At 33.7% G+C, this 26,929-nt stretch overlaps 1 protein-coding gene across 1 annotated transcript in view; it reads right to left on the bottom strand.

Moving 5' to 3' along the window:
- Positions 1-26,929, bottom strand: part of LOC123869925 — a 206,677-nt gene that overhangs the window by 138,442 nt on the left and 41,306 nt on the right. The gene's annotated exons all lie outside the window — the stretch shown is intronic.

Below are 26,929 nucleotides of genomic sequence, written 5' to 3'. Positions count from 1 at the left end.
ACGTTTTTCTCTCCGTAAATGTCGTCCAATTTTCAAATTAGTTTTTAGAAAAAACTTTTGTTAACTATGCTCGTTAATTTAATTTTAAAGAAATATTGCTTAGGTATGTTAAAAGTTACTACCTAGCGTCTAAATATCCATATTTTTGACCTAAAATCTTTCTTGAGGTTTTATTTAGGTTTTCAAAAATCATGTGCAAACTCTTTGATTTTCTGGGATAAAAATTAGCCTATGTCAGTCTCCAGGACTTCAACTATATCCACGCAAAAAATTAGGTCAATCCGCTGCTCCGTTGCAGCGTGACATAAACAAACAAACACTCTTTCGTATTTATTATAGGTATGGGTAGTGATTTTAATTTTTATGTTTATGCATAAGATTAAGAGATCTAAGAAACGAAAAACTGTGTGAATGAGTGAAATTATAAAAATTAGGAATATTGTAATTTTTGGCATTGCTTAGTAACAGTGTACCTACTCAGTAGCTAATACAGCCACTGCGTTCACATTAAAATAATAATTATATAACCACCAAGGAATGATACCAACGGTCCTGTTTAGTGTCACCGTTATAGCGCGCCCCTTGAATACAAAGTGTGTATAGAACATATTTCGCACTTACACTACCGAAGTAACTGTTTTGAATTTTTGTACCATGACATAAATCCTTATGATTGCTTTACTTTACATTAATAAAATTACAAATACCAGCGCCAGATTCCATATTTCACTACCACCATACTTAGTCATGTTCTAAAGGTGTGTGAAGTCTGCTAATACGTATTTGAACGGAATATGGCTAAACCTGGAGAGATGAGGCTCAGCAGCATAAGCTTGAGCTGAGCTCTGTGCTCAGTAGTGGATCGGCGATATTATGTTGTCCATGATGATGCTACTTAGTTTCCTCGATAGACATAAATGACCGCGGCCCGCGCCGCATCCACGTTTGAATATTTTCTGTGATTATTTTTAACTTTAGGTTAACTTTTTTAATAAATAGCATTAATTATATTTTTACTGTGTGTTTCCACAAAATAAATAAATCAAATTAAATAACGAGCAAACGAACAGGCGGGTCACCTTATGTTAAGTGATTACCGCCGCCCATGAACACTTTGCAGTACCAGAGGAACCGCCAATGAGTTCCTGGCCTTCCAGGAATTTGTTGGTTGCTAAGTTGAATCAGAAAATTGAATCAGCTAATTTTATTTAGGTTCCCTTACTTATAGGAGCAAAAAGAGAAAAAAGGAAGGGAGGTTCCGCGAAAATTCTTTCTTCTTAAGGTTGAAATAAATAAGGGCCGGTTGTATCACAAGGAATTACCATTAGCGTTAAAGACTAAGTACTAAAAATAAAAGCCACCAGGGTTTCTATTTGATTATTCCAATGCCGATTATGAGTTTAGATCTTATTGGTTCAAGCTTTTGATTTCGTACAAAACGCAGTAATACTGAAATCTCATGCACATAGTAGTTATATTTAAATGGCTTAAATAAGTGGGTGAGTTTACCGACTGAACAGAAAAATGACCTACTCGTAAAAAGATTCCGATCAGTATAACAGTATGTGAAAAAACTGCATTGAAGTCTCAAGGGACTGCATAGAGTTGAGTAATAGAACAAAATGATGACTGGTTTCACAGTTATTTACGACGGGAACTAAGAACTATGTTAGCTATGACACGTGTCTACATGCTCAGTTCTCAACAGATGAGCTTTTATGCTATACATAAAATAGACTTTAATTCTATATTTTTAAGAGCTATAATAAATGTGGTGTACTCTTTTTTTAATCGTATGCCCGCAAGTTACAATAGATCACTTGTTGCATTAGTAGCATGGGAAAATTGTGTAATTGTTATACCTAGGATTGGAAATAGCATTTTAATTAATTTGTAGACCACAAGTCCACAAGATATAAATAGGTGATGTAATGCCTCTCGTTGTATTTATTGTTTGCCGACCAGGAAACTTAGACGTGAAGGTATTGAAAATAATCTAGTATTGTTTTTTTCCGACTAGCTTTTAGTGTCATTTTTTAATGATTTTACCTACTAGCACAAAAATCTTTCTCAAGCACACAACATAAATGTATTGGTTAAAAAATAGTAAAGCCAAATAAAGCGTAGAGCAGTCTCGCTCTCCGACAACCATATCGAAAATACCTATTATAAAAAAAAACGTATATTTTTTGTTAATTTGCGCTTTCTTAGGCTTAAGTAGGTAGTGAGTTACTTGATTAAATTTTACTACATGTACGTTTTTCTGTTAATTATTATTCATTTATTTTGTGTTAATATTCGTCTTAGTAAACTAATCTTGCGTGGAAGGTGAATAATATGTAACGACCACAAATCGTGATTATAATATTCATCCCTGAGTAGCTCTGAGGTCATTCGTCTTGGTTGGATCCAGGCAAGCTAATTTGAAATGACCTACTCTTCGGACTTAATTACATATTTTGCCAATCAAAAAAATACAAAGCTTGTTTTAAGATTAGTATAAGATCTTTTTATTTTTGAACTAGATAATGCCTGTGAGTTCGTCCGCGTGGATTTAGACTTTTAATCTTGAGAGAATTCTCTTCGCTTTCTCGGGATAAAAAGAAACCTACTCTCTCCATATCTACCTATGCAAAAATCACGTCAATCCGTTGCTCCATCGTAACGTGATTGAAGGACAAACAACAAAAACAATCGCATTTTTTTATTGAGTATTTGTCTATATTGTCTTTGTCTATTCAAAGCTGTTTAACTAAAGTCGTAATTATTGTGATGGCTAATAAGTTACGAATTGACTAAAGTTTATATTATTAATCATGCAAATACTATTTCAACATCTCTAAGTAATTTATAGGTACTTATTTATTCTTTTTTATAATAATGACTGAACATAAGTTTTGTTTTTGCAGGTATCAACGTATAAGCGTTAGTATAAAAACTGGCTACAATTAATTCTTAAATTACGAGTATAAATAAAAATGTAATCAAGATTTAACTATAGGTATTTATTGTGGTGATTAACAAAACGTTACAAAATCACAAATACTAAAGGAGGTACCTCTGTGAACTTTTTATTCTTTGCCCTAGGTTTAACGATCGACTAAATCAGTTGATCAGTCTTAATTCAGAGTTAATTGTTTTGTATCAGGTAAAGTGGGTAGATCGATCGTATCTGAATTGATCACGCAAACACAAATGTAATGAAGTGTCCTCTTAATTATCTATCTATTCGCTACTTTTGTTACTCTATTTGTATGAATATTGGATGAAATAAATGATGTATTTCTTGGTTTTATTTTATTTAAGCTAATAAGGAGGAAATCATAAGTACAATCATCGACTAAACTTATCTTAAGATCCTCTTTTTTAACTTTACACTTCTTTACCAGAATCATCACTCCTATCACAATTAAAACTAAATACCTACCAAAGCAAACTGGCACAGGTCACTAACTTATAGGTTTTTTATATTTTTAGATTTATTTATATAAACATAAATAGCATATTAGGTATATAATAATATTATGAACTTTACATCGTTGAAAAATCAATGGCTCCTTTACAACATAATATAAAGCCAGCGATGTAAGCCACGCGGCCCTAGTACCTATTGTATTCCGAAGTCTACTTTATAATTTAATTTTCATGGGCTGAATGTTCTTTGCATTTGATAAAGAATTTTTTGTATTCATGTTGAATAAGATATTTCGATGTCAGCAGCGGCTTTCAAATCTTGACTAAAATATATGGTCGCGAATACGAATTTATATAAGAAAAAAACCTACTTAACAACAAATACGCACTAGCTACGCGTAAGTATATTGTTAACATACGCCTGGATGTTCAGGCTCTACGTCGCCTATTCAAATCGATATGAAGTAAAAAACGAATCGAAACCTTTTAAACGTCCGTGGCTTTAACATTCACTTCCATTTATACGTGGGCATTGAGATAAAAATATCTTATACCGGTGTTTGTAAAAGAAACGCGGGTTGACGCGTGCCTACGACACGCGACTGCAATCTGTTCGATCTAGCTACACAATGGCCATTCAGTGACCACGACGACGACACGTTACCGACGTGCACGTCGAAACGACATGCCATTTACGTCATGAGTAAGATTAAATACTGAACATATCGATATTTATGCGAAAATACGTAAAAATAAAAATGTTAAACGTCGCGGTCTGAGAGCTTTGCTGTAACTAAACAACTACAAATATCTATAGGTCTTAGAATAAATACTAACAATCTGAAGATTGTCAGCGTTATTTAAAGTAGTAATTATTTATTGATTGACAGAAGATAATATAATTTACAGATTACTTAAAACATCCACGTTTAAGACATCTTTGAAGTTTTATGAAGGCATATTATTGGCAAGAAAAAGTTTTCACATATTACATTATTTTTAGTGATTACGTAGAAACATATTTTGTATATTAGAATTTGTAGATAAATCACATATATGCTACGGACTACAGCAATATAACCTCCTGCGTATTAATTAATTCTATATATAACAATAAAATAAAAATGTATTTAATTACATCAAATTAACGGCAATATATTTCATGACATAATAAATTATGCTATTAGCTGATTATGCCGGATGTTCTAGTTTTTTAACCTTTGAACTTAAGAAAACATATTCGTCACACAAATGTTACAATAATATATTCATTTAGCGATCAATCAATCGATCAAATATTTCCTATGTGAATATAAATTTGATTTTAATAAATTGAACCAATTTTAATGTTTTAATAATTATAAATGCATCTAGGTCATCTTCCTAATAGCATCTCGTTACCATCATAAGTCAATGTCATTAATGAAGTGTTAATTGTAAATAATATACATAAAACTTGTTAATCTTTACCTAATTTATTTAAAGTCATTCGGTAAATAGTAACTACGCATCAGATCAAAAGCGAAAAGGTCGAGGAGGCAGCCTCTTTAGTTGAATAAAATGCTTATACTAAAATTATTAAGTTATTATAAAGTAAAAATTTCTATGAAATTATTCATAAATGTGTTTAGACATTAAACTGCCGTGGCTTCGCACGGGTAGCTTAATACAATTTTTGTAGCTACCTCTATTTTTTGAAAATGCAATGTAGCTTTCTACTGGTGAGAGAATTTTCAAAATCGGTTCAATAGTTCCAGAGATTACCCCCTACAAAAAAACTTACAAACTTTAGTCATGTCTGAATCCAGCTTTCTATGACTCGTTCGATATTGTCTTTCCACCGAGTCAATAAAATTAACTGATTAATACCAAGTTCTATTTGCCACAAAAATTATGATTGTACAACTAGAAGATTAGAATCAATTTATGATAACTGTTATTCAACTAGTAGGTACAGCATTGAAATATTTTAAATATCTTGAATAAACTATCATAATATAGGTAAATAGCGTAAATATATGGTATGTGCTAATCTTATTCAATTAAATTAATAATTACAGGCTGTTCTGGGCAAAATTTTACTTGCTAAGTTTCACTCGATTTGTATGCAGAACTGTCATTTATTTCGTATGGTTTATGCCCATCACGTCACAGCCGCACCGAGGACGCGTCATGACGTCACCTTTTACGTCGTATTCAGTAGGTATACAATTAGGTAAAAGTTATTCAAATGAAATAGGTCTACTATTCATGTATTTGTAGGTTAGGTTAAATTCTTATAAGAAAAGGAAAGACCTACCCATCGACATACGAGTAAAGTCACCACCGCGTCTGAATAAGAATAGATTATTGCGTTCCCATTGACTAAAAATATGTGTGACAATTGGCTTTCTTTATACATAAATATAAGTAACTAGCAAACCCGGCGAACTCCGTTTCGCCACCAGATGGCTTCGTTTTATTTTTCACGCTTTTCTCTTGAAATTTTTCCTGAATTTTCTTTGCTATAAACCACACGGAGCCCGAGACCTTTCCAACGAATGCAAAACCGTGGAAATCGGTTCGTGCGTTATGGAGTTATAGCGTCAGGAAGGAAAACCCGACTTATTTTTATATAGTAGATAAATAAACAACAATTTTATTTACTTAACAAACGTAACGTAAAATAAACTTGAATGAAATATAAAAATGGACTTTAAAATAGTTCTTTTATCTGTAAACCATGTAAAATGTTCAATGAATGTTATACTTTTAATCAGCGATGCATTGGCAATTTTACTAAGCTACTTATTACTTTGTACCACTTTACAATGTAAGAATTGATGGATTTGTAAGTCGTTCCATACAAAAGCATTGAACAGTGTGACTTTACACATTTTTATGAACAAAGATTTTGAATAACGACATCGTTCGGTCGCAATGCAATGGTGAATTTTTTTCGCAAATCATGCTTCGACATTAGGCTTTGCATATGAAGTTAAATCTGGTTTACAATTATATAACAATAAATCAGGAGAAATCAGGGCATTCAGTGTGTTAGGTATGCTTGTCATACCGATACAAATATACTCATTATTTATATTTACCTATGTCATTCTTTAATTTTTAGTTCCTACTTGAAAACTTAAATATCATTTTGCTGCAATTTAAATCGTATATCAAACCTTAGATACTGCAGTCCAAGATGGCTCCTTAGTTCTATTTATATTTTTCCGGTTTCTTCGATTTCTATAGATTTGACACTTACCTCTAACAAAATAAATTAAACATTAATACAAAATTATAAAACTTTTCTTTCATAAAAACTTAACCTTAAATTTTTATCTAATAAAAAGAGAAGAAGTGTTGATGGTGCATACCATTGTTCTCTTCTTAGTTACCAAATGATTTGATTTTCTTATAGAAAAATATTGAAGCCGCCGAGCAAAATATCGATTTCAGGCACGCAAGCCTTTGCTGCTCTTCTAAATTACATAATTTATACGTCTTTATATTATGACCTTTCTACTCGTTAAATGAGCTCTGGTCATACAAAACGCACGACGCCAGAGAATCCATAGCAACTTGTATGAAATTGTATGAAAACAAATTGTTTTCACACTGCGGAGGTACGCATGAAAACTGTTATTGCTTTATGATTATGACGTACATACGTACTGAATAGACAAAAATGTTCTAGGCAAGCGCGCCCCAACCTAGACTTCGTCATTACTTTTTATTATGAGCATTATTGTCATCAACCGCAAACCTACCTTGTAATGAATAAATCTACTATTTTACATTAAAAGCTTCAAGAAAGGGTTGCCGCAACGCTTGGGGTGTTATATAAATACTCGGTGGCTCTTCCAACATCAATGTAATACATTGTATACATTAATATGAGCGCTAATTTTGACATCTTGCCTCGCTGCTGCCGTCAAGCGACGCTATCGTGACGCGTTGTATCTTGCCAAGCTTTTGCATACTAGTTCTTCATCCCATCTATATAACAGTCCCTAAATACAACTACGTTCTGATTAACGTATAGCCTGACATAAATAATTTGAAATCGACGACCCGTAGTGGCGTATCCAATCAGTAAGAAAATAGATTACATTCGTATAGCTAAATTACTTATCTATAAATTATTACATAACCAATAACCGTCCACAGTATGATCGGATTTGTATGCATACAAATCGATTACTTTCACCGTAACATCACGCTCGATTCAACATCATTATAAAACATGCGATAGGGAACCACTACCAGCAGAGAGATGTCATGAATAAGAGGCACTGATATACCCAAAAACCAACTGCTGAATAGAACAAGTGTAAATTAAAAATTTATAACATCCCCGACAAGTGAAGGTTACAGTCACTAGAAAAGAGCTGATAACTTTCAAACAGCTAAACCGATTTTCTTGGATTATAGCTAAGAACACTCTCGATCAAGCCACCTTTCAAAGAAAAAAAAATTAAATAAAAATCTGTCTACTCCCAAAAAGAGGGGTGTTATAAGTTTGACGTGTGTATCTGTCTGTGGCATCGTAGCTCCTAAAATAATGAACCGATTTTAATTTAGTTTTTTTTGTTTATAAATTTTTAATATACACTTGTTTATTTTGCTTATGTGTAAATGAAGCTTAAGCCTTAAGAGGTCCGGCAGTGATTTTCGTTATTCAGTAGGAGATACCGATAGCGATTGCCACAATTTTTAATTTCAGTATAAATATACTGTTAGAAAAATAATTCTATTCAGTGTGTTGTAAATTATCTACATTGATAATTCTATTCATTGTGTTATAAGTTATCTAAATTTATGTTGTATATGTCTCTGTCAATAATATTGCTTCTTCATCTTTATCATATTATGAGGTAGCTCGTATTATAACAAAATGAAGCAAGAGATAGATATTTCGTTACTTAGTTCACTTAGGTATCATAAGGTAGAGACATGTTTACTCTGGGTGTTTATCTCACCTCTATGGCTTATAACTCAAGGGCTAGAAAATAGTGGGTGTAATTTCGAGAACCAGGAAAGGTAAATTTAAAATGAGTAATCCGACCCTAACTAACCCTTCACTTTCACTCATGTTTATTAAGGCAAAATATACCCGAGTCGTCGTGTCTGGTTGATGTGTAAATTATACAGCCCAGGCACAAAGTGCGGCAAGACTTTCTCGTGATTTTACACCTATTGCCAATACTTTATGAATGAAAAAAAATTCAAAAAAAAACAAAACCGGCTTCAATAACCATAATACATAAGAAATTCAGTAATAAATTAGATTATTGTTAAATTTTTTGTGTTTGTGGTTATTGAAATGGGTTTTTTTTATTCTTTTTATTTTGCAAGTTTAAGTTTATAAGTAGTTTAAACATTTCGCTGTTGCAAAAGCGTGAAATAGACTGCTGCACCATGCCACATTGTTGCATGTTGTTGCTTCACGTAAAACTGCCTTGATAAACTTGATGTAACTCTAAACGTCTTATTTGCATTTTCAATATTGAACAAGTGTAAATTAAAAATTTATAACACCCCCGACAAGTGAAGGTTACAGTAACTAGAAAAGAGCTGATAACTTTCAAACGGCTGAATCGATTTCTTGGATTATAGCTAAGAACACTCTCGATCAAGCCACCATTCAAACAAAAAAAACTAAATTAAAATCGGTTCATTAGTTTAGAAGCTACGAAGCCACAGACATGTACACAGATACACACATCAAACTTATAACACCCCTCTTTTTGGGTCGGGGGTTAAAAATGCCTCTTGCAGCTCGAACGGCGCAATGATTTTTAGGGCATTTTTCATTAAAATTCATATGTGATAAAACCCTAAACGGGACTGATATAAACCATATCCTATTAGATTGACGCCCATTACTCGCACGTCACGCGTCGCGTCGGTAAAAATGATTTATTGTACCAGTCAACGATCTTTAACAGGGCTCTCTCCGTCACTCGTTTCCACTCGTTTCATACAGTCGTAGTTCCAATTTCATTTGAATATTAAGCAACCCAAGTCCATGAAATTTTGCAGACATATTCTAGAAACTAATATCTGTGTCTGTGGTGTTTTAGATTTTTCTAAAAATATGTAGTTTTAAAATTACAGGGGCTCAAAGATTTGTATGAAAATTTTTAAGACCGCGTAACTTTGAAACCGAATATTTTAACAGAAATCTGGAAAACCACAGACATAGATATTAGTTTCTAGAATATGTCTGCAAAATTTCATGGACTTTGGTTGCTTAATATACAAATGAAATTGGAACTACGATTGTATGAAACGAGTGACGGAGAGAGCCCTCTTAATGGCTTTTTAGATAAGTTACGATAATACGAGTTAACTGTACTCGAGATAAGATAATTTGTTAATTTAATATGTTTATAAATGGCCCTACTATTGTTGATAGTTCTTGTTCTAGATAATACTTCTTCTACTCGTCTTCTTGTTCAATTCATCGATTCTTTCTCAGATACAGATTATAACACGTGTTTCCACCATGTGCCTTCAGTGCATTCTTAGTATTTTGGATATCACCCGCTGTGAAATTAAAAGTATTGAGAAGCTGACTGTGGTTGGGAACTTAGAAGACCGTCTCTACATAGGAAGCCGGTTTGCGGTCTCACCGGTCTAAGAACCCGCTCATTCAGATGACTGTATGTTCAGCCAATTAACTGACATCAGTAATATGAGATTAATCAGAAACAAACGTGAATACGTTCGACTTTCCTACGTGGTGTTAGACCTGTATTAGACCAACTAAAGAAAACTGACACGTCCAACATCTGTTGGCTTGGCAAATGAATGATATTATGATGAATTGATTTTTTTTTATCTATTCGCTCTAGGTTTTTGTTAAAGCGTAAAAACGTTATTAAAAGCACAAAATGTCAAATTGAAAAGCTTGAATGGTCACTAAATACTGTATCGTCTGTTCATACAATAGCATACAATCGATTTTTATGGTGTACCAATACGGTCACGGAAAACCATGACTGGCGTTCGGTTCCGGTGACTATGATATTATGCTCTCGTATCCTGTTGCCTCATAACTGTGACATAGACACGATGTCTTCTTTTGTCATAAATATTATCTATTTGAAAAAAATCCATAAAGCTTGGGCAAACAATAATAATATGATTTAAATAACCAGCGCGACTTTTTAAATTATTTTTCTCCTTTCCCTTGACTACGATCTAACCTGAGGAAATATCGTAGGGAAACCTGCATGCATTCTCCATAATGTTCTGCAAAAACATATTTTAACACAAATCTCCTATTTGAGATGCTTGTCATTCTTTACATATCATAGTTGTTTATCAAGCGACATTAACAGTAATTTTAACACGGTTCTATCAAGTTTTTTTACCCGTTACTGATTACATTTAGTAATCTGTCAACAGCTATAGTTTTTTTATCTTTGATCGGCTTAACAGGACCGAACAAAGCATCTCAGAGAGATTATTCGTCTACTTATCTTGCGTCAGGAAATGACGGCAGCTGACTTTTGACTAATGGTCTTGTAACAAGCGGTTCGTGTATAAAAACAACTTGAAATATTTTTTTAACTCTTTTATTTTTGATCAATTAAAAGATGGAGTTACGCAAGGTAGTATTTGAAGTCCGGTCTTATACCTAAATTACGTTTGAAATATTTTCTAAATGCCAGATTTTAACACACTCTTGTTTAGTAAAATATTTCGTACTTTGAAATACTTACTTCATGTTTTTACCCTTGATATGCAGAAGTATGAATACTTTAGTAAAAAATAAAGCTGCTACCTTATGCCTGTATTATGCGGGTAGAATATGTACAGATAACTATAATAAATATGTAGGTATATTTAATTGAAAAATTGTAAATACGAGAAAAGGAATTTCAGTGAGCGAAAATGTAATCTTTATACTTAATATTAACTAGCTTGTGGATTAACTTAACAGAAAACAATCAGAGTAACAGTTTAAAATGTCCTTAGTAATTGTACCTGTACTGTACAACTATATTTGGCTCAAGGTTACCTCACCAACCGTATCTTACTGTTGCCTGCGGCCTGTCACTCGATACCAATATCTACATATTAACATTATTATTTTCATTACGATATCCATTATGTTAATTTTTAACTTCTTTTTCAAAACTTATTTACTTTCATATTTGAATTTTACTACAAATCATAGTAATCTTACGTTGGCTGGATTTAATAGTTTTCTTACATTGCGTTCGGTAAAAATATCTTACCTTTGAAGAAAGAATTTTTGAGCCATTTTTATATCTACTCTGTGTCTGGACCGCTGTAATTGAACCTTACCTGGACTCATATCATTAATTTTGCCGTCAAAAATGTGTTATGCCTTATGGGTAAAATTATTCCACGGCAACGGACCGCAGCTCGATATACTTAAATATTAGGTCATCGGTCTTGTCAATATTTTTGGAATCAGTCATTAATTCAGTTTTATTCATGCTAGGTCAGAGAAGGTTATTTAAGTCTAACGTATTTCCATATGCTGTTTCGGTCCAGTAGTCCGACATTTTGGCGAGGGCATTTACGTTCCGTAAAGCATCATCTCAAATGATCATCGTCATTGCCATCAACCGATGGACGTCCACTGCTGGACGTAAGTCTCTTGTAGGGACTTCCACATATCACGATCTTAGACCGCCTGAATTCAGCGGGTCCCTGCGAATCGCTTCATGTCGTCAGTCCACCTAGTGGGAGGTCTTGCAATGCTGCGCTTTCCAATCTGAGGTCACCATTCCAGCATCTCAAAGGATAGGGTTACGTAACTATATAGCCCTTCCATTTGTAAGGAAACGAAGTTTTAGAGTCATGTTTAAACCATATTCACTTTCCCATATTACGCAATTTCATCACTATCTGCAGTACAATAAGGAATCAAGAATTCAGAGAGTAAGGTAAGGCTCAAAAACGTGCTCAGAGCAGATTCCGCCACAGTTTAGAAAGAATCGTGACGGGCGGTGACACTTTGTGCAATTTTTTGTCGGTCATTAGTTCATGAGGTCGCTTAGTCTGTGGTTAGGTGAATGAAGTGATTGGAAGTGTCTATTATTTAGGAAATAATTGCTTAAAGAAAATTTAATTTTAAACAGGACTAGCTGACTCGCCCCGGCTACGCACGGATGTCTATACTTTTCCTGTAATAGTATAAACGCGAAAGTGTGTCAGTCTGTTACCTTTTCACAGCCTAACCGTTGTACTGATCTTGCTGAAAGACAGATACCTATAGCTTGCATCCTTGAAACGAACATAGGATGTAAATATCCCAGAGAAATGATAACGGGCCGGGCTCTTTCGATATTTTTAAAAACTTCAATCGATGCGGACGGGCATTAAATAGTAGACTTATACACTAGAGTCGTAAAATTTTCAACTTGTTAGCGGAAACCATACACAGTACACACAGACATACATGGATTGCGATTTTGAATGGGAATAGGGATCTAAGTTGAGTCCAAGAAGTTGTTTTTGCAGTGTTGATTTACTTTCTTTCTCAAACATACATTTCTCAAATGGTTTTCTATGAAAAAGAAAGGCTTTCACCAGTCGTGAGCAAATAAAATATAGGCTGTCATAGTTTACTATTGACACAAAAAAGTGTAAATCATATTTTAAGTACTAGTTCACTCTGGTATAAGAATGAAAATGTTCCGCTTTATAAACAGCGCGTGCACGTGTGTAGGAACGCGAATCTCTCCACATTTCTCCTGCTTTCCTCCGGTTGAATAACCGCACACCACGCGTTAAGTAATTACGTCAAACATATATATGAATCCCACATGCTATTATAACGAGGCATCGGATTTTTCTTACACAACTTGAGTGCTAGGTTAAGTGGGAAACTATTTGTATGATATTCCCTGAAATTCCATATTGGAATATCACGAAACTGGCTGACACTGACTTTACCCATCAACAGTATTTGACCAATAAGTGAAGTGAATAAGTGTTTTTTTTTGTAAGAGTAAAATCAGGCATTTTTGGTAATACTTCCATTAAGATAGTGCACTATATAAAACTTATACTTAAAAGTGTTAAAATCATAGCGTTTTGCTTATTACCGCCTACATAAATTAAGTAGGTACCATTCGTTTTTCTGGATCGATTTATCATTTATATACGAGTAGGTTTTATGTAATTTAAAATTAATATACCTACCTATATTTTTATATAGTTATAGTTTGTTTTATAATAGGTACCTACATGCGAATGAAAGTCAGTGTTTAATTAATGAGGCGCAATTAAAGAACCCGGCTGAAAGAGCTGCTTTAAACTACAATAAACACCAATCAAAAGTTTCTTTGTCAGTTTGTCTATACAACCATACGTAATTAATGAGGTATTGTTAGCTGCGACGTTTTGTTCCGGGCTAAGCCGAAGGCAAAAACTATAATGATGAATGAAAGTCTTATTAGTAGGTATTTATTGTTTATGTGTGTTATGGCTCGCGGCAGCCATATTTTTTATCGATGTCAAAAATAAATTTAACTAAGTACCTTTAGCTTGTTTAAATTCGTAAGAAAATGTCGATGTAGAGTCTAAAAGACCTTACACAAACGTTTGTTTCACGAAACATCATCATCAACCACCATCCACAATCCATCATCCACCATCAATCATCCACCATCCACCATCATCATACTGAGTACGAGTACGAGTCAAAATGAGAAGGGTTTTGGTCATAATCAATCACGCTGGTCGAGTGCTGATTAGCAGACTTCACACAACTTTGAGAACATTATAAAGAACTCTCAGGTATGCAAGAGGTTCCACGATGTTGTCCTTCGCAGTTAATTCAATTAGTGATACTTAATTGCTTAAAACTCACATAACTTCGAAAAGTTAGAGGTGCGTGCCATGGATCGAACCCCCGACCTCTGATTAGGAGGCGGACGTTCTAACCACTAGGCTATCAGTAAATACCTACAAGAAAATATTATAGGTATATGAAGTATGGCACACTGGAGGTGATGCTGCAAGACTACAGCAGTGCTGATTAAGGCTGCTTTACTCTGGAGGGTGCTCTTAGGTTCTTATCATACGTAGCTAGCATAAATACCTATAATAATGTAATTCTTCCATCAAATATATTTTTAAAATACAATAACAAGTTTTGTCCATTTAGTATGGACAGGATGAAAGGGTTTACATTTATGGGGCGTTATTTTGCATATAGAGCGCGGGAAACAGTCACTAGCTAGCACATGCAGGCATGCAATATCACCAGGCTTAATACAAACATATAATTTGCACATAACATCGTATCAATGGATGGTAAAATAATGATGTATCGACTGTGGAAACACAGAGTGACTGGTGCTCGTTCAGTTGACTGATATTGAGAGATAACTAAATATAAAATCAACATAGCACCTGTGTCGGTGTTTCTACTGAAAGACTTCCACTGCTTGGCATACTTAGGTCTCTTAAAGGGACTTCCACATAACGTGGTTCTGTGCCGCCTGGATCCAATAAATTCCTGCTTTATGTTATCCGTTCATGGGGTCGTCTATTAATCACGTGATGTTTTTTTGGCATTTTTAAGCCCCCTCCCCCTTGGTGATACATGGTGAGGTTTAAGACCCCCCCCCCCCCCCCCTCCTCCTATTCCTGCAAGGAAGCTTAATTTTTTTTAATTTTTATAAAATACAGGTATAATGTATCATCTAATTTTATTGTAGAAAATTAAAGATTAACGTTTAGAGGTAGAGCTAGAGAAAGATTGCAAGTTGTGTTTGACAGTCATAAAAATAAAAAAATAAAATACATGAACATAATTTTCATGTACTACAGTACCCTCGGACCACGGATTACACTTTCTTCAGATACCATGCATGATGAATACCTTGTTGTGATATTTCGTGATTTTTTTTTATCACGTAGAGACAATTTCTTGAGACTTTTAATATTGTTTGAGTCAAATCCATACTTCCATTGGTGCTAATATTATAAATATGTAAGTTTATCTGTCTGTCTACTAGCCATCCCTAGACCCGATTTTTAATGTATATAGGTATGTCTCAGTTTTTTTAATACCTAGCTATAATCGATTCCATCTTGTGATTTATTACCGGTAAATTATAATTTCTCTTGGTCAAACTGACTAACAGTCAGAAAGTCTGAAAGCTAGAATACCTGAGCCGTATAAACTAATCACTCAAACACAACTATGTTAGAAAGTTAACATTATTAAAGTGAAGAGTTTCACTAAGAACGGACACGAAGAATGTCTCTACAATTATTTTACTGTATTGTATATTCGTAAACCATAGACTACATGTTGAAAACTATTATTTTATTAATAATAAAAATGAAAGATTTTCAATCCCAACAATGTTAAAATATTTTTCAATTCAAAGTCATACCTAAAATTAAGGTTTTTTATAAATGAAAATATTTAAGAATTATGTAAGTAGATATACTTATAATATACACTTCTTGTTTTCCTCACGCACTTTTTAGATTTAGATTTTTAAAATCTCCGAAATAACTCTTTGGTGTTTCTGGATAAAAAGTAGTCAATGTCCGTCTACGGGATGCAATCTATCTGTATCGTCAAAATCGGTTAGGCGGATGGGTCGTGAAAAAGTAGCAGACGAACAGATAGACGGACACACTTTCGCATTTATCATATTAGTATGGTTGTATTAAAATAAATACTGAATGGGTCGTTAAAAGGGAACAGACGGACAGATAGATAAACAAACTTTTGCATTTATCATAATATTAGTATGGTTGTATTAAAATAAATACAGAACACTCTTAAATTAAAACATTCGCGGCAATCACTGGTTTATAATGAAGGTGGCTGTAGGCAGTAAGGACGTCTGGTTTTACACGATAGGTATAATAACGAGTTTTCCAAAATGTCACACAATCGCAACATTCGATTTTATACTTAAAGCGCTCGTATCGATCGGTGCCACTTGGCAACTGAGCGGATCTAAAGAGTGAAGTTTATTTGATCACTAGATGATGTTCTCGACTTCGTTCGCGTGGATTTAGGCTTTCTGAAATCCCGTGGGGACTCGTTGATTTTCCGGGATAAAAAGTAGCCTATGTGTTAATCCAGGGTACAATCTATCTTTATTCCAAATCTCAGCCAAATCCGTCAAGTAGTTTTTGCGTGAAAGAGTAACAAACATACACACATACATACATTCAAACTTTCGTCTTTATAATGTTAATGTGATATTAATTTAAGTTCTTAAAATGTTAAAAAGTAAATGAAATCATCATCAACGACATCTAAACCCATCGCCGCGCGCCGGTCCACTAATGAGTACGCGTCTCCGCTCAGAATGAGAAGAGTAGGGCATACCTTTGCGAACATTATGGAGAACTCATATGAAGAGCTTGATCATGATGTTCTCAAAGATATTTGAAGTCTGCCAAACTGCATTTGGCCAGCGTGGTGTATGACCTAAACCCTTCCCATTCTGATAGGAGACCCGTGCTCAGTAGTAGACCGGCATGGGTTGAGATGATGATGAAACTCTTCCTTGTCAATCATCATAAATTAATTACTGCAATTCTCAATGTCATCATATATTATGTAGGTACGCTTGACTTCAAAATATATAAAAAACATACAAATTAGTTAAAAAAAATTAATCGATACAAAAATAAAATCACGTGGCTACTTCGTGATATAACATGTTATGGACGTGACATACTATATGCATATTTATGTATATTTATTCAACTAAGATGTCCGAAAATTTTATTAAATTTTTTGGGGTGACCTATGTTTACTTAGATAAAGTTTGATGCAATAGCCTTGTGTTAAGACTGCTTCAGATTGGAGATTTCTACTACCTATAAATAATCTATACTGATATTATAAATGCGAAAGCATGTCTGTCTGTTTGGCTGTTTGCTAGATTTTCACGGGCCATCCGTTAATCCGATTTTGACTTTACACAGATAGCACGCATTCCGGGAAAGAACATAGACTACGTTTTATACCAAAAAATCAAAGTATTTTCAAAACCCAAAATCCACGCGGACAAAGTCGTGGGCATCATCTAGTTTTATCATATTATTTTCCAACGAATCATATTTACAAAAAAAAAAATCGATAAATATACTTACTATTCATATCTCTCTGCTCGGCACAGCACTTCATTACTGAGGGTTGTGATCATACCCTTTCCATCAATTAGATAGTGGTAAGGATATTCTTTTCTTAGAATAATATGGTGAAGGTCCAAAAAATGTATAGTTAGTTGACGTGATTGACTGGTTAAAGTCAAAACAGGTACACATTATTATCAAATATCAGCTCATTAACCTTTTCTATTTTTTCATTTTTTACGTCCTAAGCGTCCTAAATAAATGACATCATTTTCACATTTTTTTTTAATAATAATATTATCTATTTGATACTAAAATCGTTTTAAAACACGATTAGAATCTAGTTGGTACAGGATCCGGTTCAGTGGTACCCTTGCTCGAGATCCTCTTCATTATAGTTTATATCATCTTGTTTCATTGTTAATCTTTTTAATGTATTTTAAATAGGATATTACCATATATCACTCATAATGTTGTTTGCCGCTTTTAATAAGTATAGCGAATATAATCAAAGTTATTTTTGAAGCGACTTTTTGGCTGTATGGTTTGGACTGGTAGACTGGAACTTATTTTATGTAATATCGTTTGTATCTAGTTAAAATACCTATCTATGTACAGAAAAATGTGGACACACTGTACTTACGCTACAAAAACGAAACGGCATGAAAACGCAACGTGTCAGATGTACCTACGGTAACGATATTTCGACTAATTATGTATTATGGGCACACACACACACACACACACACACACACACACACACACACACACACACACACACACACACACACACACACACGCAACACACACACACACATACATACGCACGCACACGCACAATCGTCACAATGCAGTACAACCATGCGTAAAACTGTCCTTCATTTAATGCTCTATCAATGATCAAAAATACTGTTAACTAAACACGTAGCATCAATGCAATCGTTTTTCGATTATTTATAAACGTAAAGTTTTTATGCACACATTGTATAACCCGTCCTCAATTTGTTTACCAACTAACGGCATTGGGAAGTGTCAAGAGCCAAATCGACTTTTTACACGATTGAGTAAAAAAAGGAATGCCAACGTTTTATTAACGTATGTATCTACGATAAGTACATATATAAACGGATAGTTGCAATTTTGTTTTTCAGTATCCAACGCAATCCAATCCATTAGGCCGTAAACGCCCAATGCTGGACATAGTCCTTATTAGTGTCAGGCCATCAAACACTTTCCTTAGCCCTTCTCATTCACCAAGGGCTGGAGGTCGTCCTATACTGGGATTACCGGTACGTATTCCAGAACCTCCTAACGGATCTTGGTTCTGCGACAGACATCACCTACCCATTGCCAAAGGGATGGTTTTGACATCAAAGCATTCCCAGTTCAGCTTGCTTTTACAAATTCTAAATTAAAAGCTACAAATAATTATTGCTTACGATTTGATGTCATTCGAGCTAGTACCAACTTTAAAGTAGATTTTCTAGCCTTGACAAGACCTCTTATGGCCGATTACTGAACCGTATCTTAACATTTAAGAGCATCTTAATCGCTAAGTGGCTGTTTTTGACATTTATTTATTTGTGTGGACTAAATGCCAAAAACCAACGCTGAATAAGTACTCAAACGTTGTTAAAAGAAAAACACGTAAAGAAATGTTTATAATATTGTAGTTTATAATATATGATAGCATGTTTATAATATTATTATATGAACCTTATTACCAAAAAATAATAAAGCGCCTTAGTTATACGTATAGTGCGTACTTTCAACTTTCGCGCCAAAAGTACGGTTTACGTACTATTAACATGACAGTTGACGTATAGAGTATAATGGCGAGTGATAGATAGAGAGATAGATAGAACACTTTATTGCACACAAAAACACCAAGAAAAACACATGTAAAGGAACACAACACAGAAAGAAGAAAACAGAAAAAACAATTGTGTGCAAAGACGGCCTTATTGCTTGGAGCAATCTCTACCAAGCAAACTTTGCTGAAAGGAGACGTGCTAGTGTTGGATAGTAGTGAGTGAGAACTGAGATCTTAAAATATATGCAATATACATTAAATATACCTACTGACTCATCCAAAACAGTATTGGAATGAATTAGTGTCTATTTTTTTTAATCAATAAATACCTACGTATAGTCATTTTTTATTGTACTAGATAAGAAGTAAGAACATCATATTCAATTATCTTTTACAACTAAAACTTATCAACACCTATATATTTTAAACTCTTAACAAAAAATCAAGCTATTATTTGCCAAAGCGTTAGAACAAAAAGAAATACATTTGCATAGAACATTTTAATAAAAATCGTAACTTGTTGTGATCGCATATGATTGTACTCGTAAGAGGCGTAAGAGCCGCAACGCATTAGTCAGTAATGGAAACGCAAATGACGTTCGTAGAACGAGTTGAAGGCATTTTTAAGGCGTCGAAGAAATGCGACTTAAATAATAACAATATAGCCCTTGAAATATCATGTGTTTCAGCGCAAAATCATACCGGAATGCTTATAGCTTGGCAAAATTTCTTTACTGGTAGGATGGTAACAGACTACTGTGGTAGTCTTACACTAGAATAGTTGGAACAAAGTCAATTTTAAAATTATCTTTAAAATTATCTCTACCGCGAACTATACCTGGAATTCTCCCACTTATAAGACCACATCTCTCACTACTACGCCAAGTATGGTTTCAGTAGTGAAACCTATTTTGAGGCACTTTCAGTTGCGTCCCTCACGGCTTTTGCAACAGTGTGCGATGAACCTAAAGCATTTGAACAAAAACATTGGCATATAACTTTGTGATCAAACATTTATAGAAACCGTTACTTATAACTAAGATGTGACCTTATCACGCCAATCAAACATGTTTTATCAACAGGAATAAAGCACCTACACAATTACGGAAAACATCGTAACTAATTAAAATTCAAATATATGAGACGGACCAGTTTCTTCAATCCTTTTCAGAGACTTCAACTTTTCAACATTCTTGTATCAACTAATGCTCATAAATATAATACTTAATTAAAAATCTAGAGCTTTGGAACTTTATGATGCGTACAAAATTTGATCTCACTCGCCATTTTATATTTATGTCTCAACAGCTGTCATGTCAAAAGTATTTTTTTTTTTAAATTATATTTACTAGCGCTTGGCTGCAATCAGACTCGTTAGCAAGTGATGTTGCAGCCTAAGATGGAGCGCGCTTGCCTAGAAGTTGCCTATTCACTCTTGACTTGAAGGTACCCATATTATAGATGGAAGGGAAAACTCATGCCGGAAGGGCGTTCCACATCCTGGCAGTTCGGATTAGAAAAGAGAAAGTACGATTTTAGTCTTAATTTTGAAGCTGAACCGTACTTTTGACATGACAGTTGACACATAGAGCTAAAAATATGGCGAATGAGTTCTCATTTTGTGCGGACTATCCTGTTTTTTTTTTTCGAAATAAGTAACTGCTTTTTATTTAAGTCATTTTCACGTAATTATATACAAACTCCCATTATTATTAATATACTTATAGATTATTTATTTACTCGTATTCACCTACTTTATAGACGTGTTTCCGATGAGATTTCCTGTCATCACCTATTAATTAATTTACAAAAAAAAACCGGCCAAGTGCGAGTCAGACTCACGCACCGAGGGTTTACTATAGTCGTATTTTTTGAAAACTATAAAAACTATATACACACTACGTAAGTGGAATACGACCTTAGGCCTTCTAAAGTTCTCTAAAGATTTCAAACATATCTTTTTGTGTTAAAATGTTTGAGAAAATAAGCTTTTGCTAGGTATTTATACCCGAAGATTTATTGGCAGGACAGACACATAAAAATTTAATGTGTTGTAGGTGCGAATGAATAAACAAAAGTTCACATTTTAATGGGTTTTCTTTGAAGATCTGATCTTAACAAAATTCAAAATAAATTCTATAAGATATGTTATATGAGATCATTAAAATTTTAACGAAGAAATAATTTATTTCACGTACCTATACCAATTTATGTATTTTATGACGCCATCAATTTATTTTGAGTATCGCACGATTTACCTAATCAGTTTAAAATTACTCAAATTATAATCATAAATTCTTTCCATCAATGCATTTACCGCTTGTACCTAAAATAAGTGACTGCTTTTTTAGCTGCCAATAGCTATTGTGATAGTAAACACATTAAAAAAACCGGCCAAGTGCGAGTCAGACTCGCGCACTGAGGGTTCCGTACTCGGGTATTTTTTCCAACATTTTGCACGATAAATCAAAAACTATCATACATAAAAATAAGTAAAAATCTGTTTTAGAATGTATACGTAAAGCCCTTTCATATGATACCCCACTTGGTATAGTTATCTTACTTTGAAAATTGAAACACATTTTAATTTTTTTTAATGATGTAACCACAAATTCGCGGTTTTCAGATTTATATCTGTACTTGTGCTATAAGACCTACCTACCTGCCAAATTTCATGATTCTACGTCAACGGAAACTAATGGTTTCTTGACAGACACGACAGACAGACAGACATCAAAATGATCCTATAAGGTTCCGTTTTTCCTTTTGAGGTACGGAACCCTAAAAATGATAAAATTTTACCATACTTTACTCGTATATACAAAAATTAAAATTAATTGAATAAACCATCAATCAAAAATCACGAAACACGCGAAATAAACGTGCACACAATAAGTGCATACCAGCTGCGTTTTAAGGATAATTTGGAAAATCGACTGAAAGTACCGGATATGCTCACAAGAGTTTACAACCGAACTTTAACCTTAATGCTCATACATTTAAAGTACAATGTATACTGGCAATGCATATTCGACCACCGTTTCACGAATCGGAAAATAGATAATAGTGCTGTTGTAAAGTATACCTATTAAATCATGTTCTTCCGATGGCCTTAAGACTCGGAAATGTGAGTAAAACAATGCTATATTATATGCGTCTCTATGCGTACGTAATATGTAAATCGTTTAGTGGATGCAGCTAACAGGAAAATATTTACTGAATTTGGTAAGTTTAGTAATAATTTTGTATTAAAACATAAATTGGATTTTATTGAAAGCATTGCAATGATAAAATCATAGGAATAATGTTTCTTATAATAAACTACTGACCAAGAGTCTCTTCTTAAGATGAGTAGAGTTTGGGTCATAGTCAACCACCCTGGTCAATTGCATGTTAGCAGATTTCACACACCTTTGAGAACATTATGGAGAAATCTCAGGCACGCAGGTTTTCTCAGGCTGCTTTCCTTCACCATCAAAGCAAGTAAATTAATTTGCTTAAAATGCAAAGTTAGAGGTGCGTGTCTGAAATCGAACCCAAGACCCCTCGAATAAGATACCGACGTCTTAACCACTAAGCTATCACTACTCACCACTAGCTGCAATTGCTTGTATAGTATGGCAAAAATAAAATATTATTGTAACACTTGAAAAAAGCAACCGCCGAGTTTCTTGCTGGTTTTTCTCGGTAGGAACAGCATTCCAAACCAGTGGTAAATTATTTTGACGATTCACTTGTAGAAAATTCTATTCTATTCTAGGCCATCACTGCTCACGAACGGTGAGAATCTTCAGTTTGCTTCAAAGCAAGGCCTGCTCGGCCTGAGGCTCAAAATACATACGGAGACCGAACAACAAGTTTGGTGCAACCTGTAGCTCCATTTTATTATTGACATAAACATTCATTGAACGATTCCGAAAGTCCCACGCTCCACGCCCCTCCATAGAATTTCATCACGTCGCCTTTGTACTAAAGAATAGAAATTAACATAAAAACAAGCCCGCCTAGTAGCTCTCTGTACCACTTAATACAACGCCGAAGAGTCCAAATTTCCATGTTTTACGTTACAATTTGATATAATATATGACAAAGGAAAGCTAATGGTCCGTTTAGCCGAATAACATTTGGTATTGTGACCGTTGACAATAATATGTGTGCAGGTTGTTTGGCAATGAGTGGAAGCATGTGGAATAACTTACGGTATTAACATATTGTACGATGGAACTACTATTACAGGTTGCCTATATTGCCATACATATTATGTTCTTCAATGTTTTAATATTCTCTTCCGAAAAACTTATTTTTCTAATTGTAATTGAACCACGCCTAAACCGCTGGACCTAATAAAGGGAAACCTTTGCAAGAATTACTTACATGAATAATCAGATTTAATAGCCATAACTTTGAGGTATGAGTATACATGCGTTGAAGTAAAGTGCAAAAGCTTGCACCAAATGTGAATTTTTTAATAAGTTAAAAGTTAAACCAAAAACCATTTTTAGATCAAACACTTTTTAGAGTGTATTTTTTTCCAGAAAACCCGCTGATACTTATATTTCAGGGTCCTTGAATCATCGTGAGTATTTTGTTACAATTTTTCTTTTATGTAAAACTGACTACTGAAACTTTTTTAAAATTTGGACTAGCACTTGGCTGCAATCAGACCTGAAGTGCTATTCAGCCTTAGGTGAAGCGTGCTTATTCTTGAAAACGAAATATATAAGTCCAAATATGAATATATCTTATCAAATGCCATCAGGGACTTTCAGTGTCCACCCTATCAGCTCCATTAACTTAATTTCACCACAATGACCTATGTCATTAAAACTACGTGTCTTGGAAATAGCGGAAAATCAGTTACAGATTTCGACGAAATGACAGGTCAAACTAATAAAAAGTTTTTAAAAAGATACGGGTGGTGGTGGATTTTCAAAAGGTGGTAATATAAATATGTAAAGTATACATAAATAACCAATAGGTAAGTTGATCTTGTATATCTACAAATTAACTATATTGCATATGCTATTACAGGCTATTAAATATAATTAGTTGTAGAGAGCGTAGGCTCGTGATGTATCTACTTCGTATACCTATTACTCAATGTCATACTATTATAGTTACTATTTATTTGTATACTAAGAAAACATACTTTAGTCTTATTAAATTTTAATAAAGTAATAAGTAATAGCGAATTAGGGGAGTAAAAGTTACCCGTAAGAAGGTATTCAGAATTTAAATTTACTTCTTTATAATTGCATTACATATAATTTTGACAGTACTTCGAAAAAGTAACAGTTTCATAATACAAGTGTAAATTAAAAATTTATAACACCCCCGAGAAGTGAAGATTACAGTAACTAGAAACGAGCTGATAATTTTCAAACGGCCGAATCGATTTTCTTGGATTATGGCTAAGAACACTCTCGATAAAGCCATCTTTCAAACAAAAACTAAATTAAAATCGGTTCATCAGTTTAGGAGCTACGATGCCACAGACAGATACACAGATACACACGTCAAACTTATAACGCCCCTTATAATATATTTTTAGGTCGGGGGTTAAAAATAAAATTGCTCTATCTATACATCATATTATAAAAGTATTAAACTGATTGACTGATATAATATTTAGAGCATATAGATAGCTTTAAAAACCAAACAACAAATAGTTTTCTCTATAATTTAGAGCCCCAATGAAAAGATTTAATATGTATACTCGTATAATAAAATAAAATTCGTAATTTTATAAAAAATTTACAGCACTATTTACGTACTAAATATATCTAGTATATGTATAAGTATGTACAAAGGCCAAGAGGTATATCAAAGTGGTAAAACTACAAGTAATTGTACTATTGTACAAGGTGCCAGCCTAACTTGTTTATTATCTTTATGCCTTTATATAGCACAATATTTATTTATCTCCAAGACCGCAAAAGTAGATAACCTAAGTAAAAATTTCAAGGAAACGAGTTCTACGTGAAATACTCCTAACTCAACTTACGAATCTAAAAAGTGGATGAAAGTAAGCTTAAGCAACAAGTTGGTAAATTACAAAATGTATTCCAGAATTTGTATACGTTCAAAGTGATGTGAACGTCAGAACAACTAAACCAGCTGTTCTGTTTGGCGGCTATTTTCGGTGAAATTAATGTATCAGCATTACTACCACCCGAAAACATCTGAGTTACTGACAAGCAATCTCTCAAGTCATGCTTAAAATTTTACTAAAAATTCAATTCTGTTGTAGTATCCAAAATTCAAGTACAAGTATGCTAATTCTACGATCAACATAATACCCAGATGGCTGTAATATCTTTAAAAGGAGGAAGGTAAATAGAAGCCTCGAAGGAAAGTAGTCATAACGGCTTTTGCTTATAAACGTGACGTAACTTGTTAAGTCATCCTGTGACCTAAGATGCTATGCCGTATCTTACTTATTTGATGTTTGATGTTAAAAATATTCCAAAATATCTAGTAACTAGCGGCCCGCCCCGGCTTCGCATGGGTGCAAGTCAAAGTTATAATTTATCGTAAAACTAATGGAAAAGTGGTTATAATGGCTAAAATATAAATGTTTGGTTTATACTATCGCGGACTTTTTTGTAGGCATTATTGAGTTCTACAACTTTTCTATAGAAGTCAACCATACATCTCTAACCATTTAGGCAGCGTTCGCGAGAATCGTTAACGTACGGCAGTTTTTTCGACGCCTTACTCCACAATTTTCACTACCACGAAAAATCCTATCTATTTTCCGGGATAAAATATAGCCTATACGGATTCGGAAGAATCCCTCTAAGTAATGGTAAAATAAATTTTGAAATCGGTCCAGTAGTTTTTTAAACTATTCAATACAAACATACAAAAATACAAAAATACAAAGGTTTCCTCTTTATAATATTAGTATAGATGTCATGCATTGGGGCCGCACAGGTAGGCTCACCTATATGCTACGTACCTAGTCTACGTACCTGCGTAAAACGTATAAGTATAAGAACCTTGCTTGGAAACGTTCCAAATTATTTTAAGAAACTTTGTCTAATGCTGCTTTATGAAGAGAATTAAGTATTCCTACCAATACTTACACTTTGTTATCCAAGTATCTTTAAGTTATAAAAATAATGTTCTCAAAAAAAAAAACAAAATTGCCTAATTACTATCAACAAATTATAAGTTGCCATAATATTCATATAAAATTAAAAAATTGTACAATAAAAGTTCAAATCTTGAGATCAACGATTGAAAACAATATTTTAACTTTAGTCTGTATAAGTATATTCTTAAGTAAGTGGAAATTATAATTATTCAGTAAATCTTCATTCACTTAAGTCTTAGTAATTTTTTAAATAACATATCGACTTAGGTATGATATTTTTATTATGTAAGATTTTTATGACCCACCTAAACTGGTCATATGTTTTTGCAAGTTTTTACGCGGCTATTCCAAGGTCGCTTGAAATCCATTAAATTTAATGTATTTAATTTGCACTTCAGTTACGATTGTACGTTTAAAAATAACGTTTATTGATTCAAAAAGTCATTCGTTACGAGTTACGCAACTACTGAACGAACATGTTTAATTAAAAAATAATTAAGACTTAAGTGAAT

The sequence above is a fragment of the Maniola jurtina genome, chromosome 2 (genome assembly GCF_905333055.1).
Source record: "Maniola jurtina chromosome 2, ilManJurt1.1, whole genome shotgun sequence".
In the NCBI taxonomy this organism is placed as follows: Eukaryota; Metazoa; Arthropoda; class Insecta; order Lepidoptera; family Nymphalidae; genus Maniola; species Maniola jurtina.
The sequence above is the reverse complement of the archived record's forward strand: the minus strand, read 5'-3'. Positions and strand labels throughout refer to the sequence as shown.